This window comes from Arachis ipaensis, chromosome B06 (assembly GCF_000816755.2).
Source record: "Arachis ipaensis cultivar K30076 chromosome B06, Araip1.1, whole genome shotgun sequence".
Classification (NCBI taxonomy): Eukaryota; Viridiplantae; Streptophyta; class Magnoliopsida; order Fabales; family Fabaceae; genus Arachis; species Arachis ipaensis.
The window spans coordinates 2,004,523-2,005,467 of record NC_029790.2 but is presented as its reverse complement, the minus strand read 5'-3'; the positions used below and the strand labels follow the sequence as shown (position 1 = coordinate 2,005,467).

General features: G+C 29.6%; 1 protein-coding gene across 2 annotated transcripts in view; it reads right to left on the bottom strand.

Moving 5' to 3' along the window:
• LOC107645188 (late embryogenesis abundant protein D-34) overlaps window positions 1-945 on the bottom strand; it is a 12,949-nt gene that overhangs the window by 1,047 nt on the left and 10,957 nt on the right. The window lies entirely within an intron of this gene.

The following is a 945-nucleotide window of genomic DNA, read 5'->3' as shown; positions in this document are numbered from 1 at the left end:
TAGATAGTATAATAATAAAGTGATAAAGAGTGCTAGAGGCCAGCACCTTTTATGTTCTGTAACCATCAATTGGCCATTAATAATATTTTTAATGGTGAGAGATTATATCTAATGGTAGAAGATCACTCACTTTTTTTTTATGGTTAAGTGCTGACTACAAAACACAAAAATTACTAATCCCTAGACTTTTCCTAAAGTGATTGTTCGTTTTTATGAAATTTTTAACTTAGTATTTAGTTTGTTAAAAAAATAATATTTAATAAATTTTAAATATTTAAAATTTTTATTTTAAATAATAAATTAAACAATTTAAACATTAAAATAAAAACATTATAAAATTGTCCAACAAATAATATATAAGAACTATCTCTTTTTTTTTTCCTTTGAATTGATCAAGTAATTCAACTCTTAGCTTTCATCTACTTATGCTTATCTATACTTATGCTTATATACGAATGCTTAAACAAATATTAAAAATTTAAATTCTAACATGTTTGTGACGTCTTTGCGGCCAACAATAACGGCTCTCTAGTTTTTTGCCGTCGCAGATTCCATCATGGCGGCAGGGCCACCCTTTCGGGTTTCCCTGAGAATTTAGCCTTCGATGGATTGCAACGTGGCTGCGTCTCTTGGGGTGATAGGCTTGCATGCTAACTCCCAAACACGTTGAACACTTCTCCATACTTGATTGCTTCATCCTCATCTCTCCGTGATTTCTGCTGGCTCATAATTATTATCAAGATATTCTATTCTAATAACTTTCTCTGCCTATATTTCAGCTATTTTATTTTCCTTCATCCTTGCCTTTTCTGCTGGAAATTGTCACCTTTATAAGAGGAATTGAAGTGGATAACTATCACATTATTCTGCACACATATATAGAATTATATATTTTGTGTTGTTGTGGAAACTTTAATAATAATAATTTTTTTTATGTATAAAAAT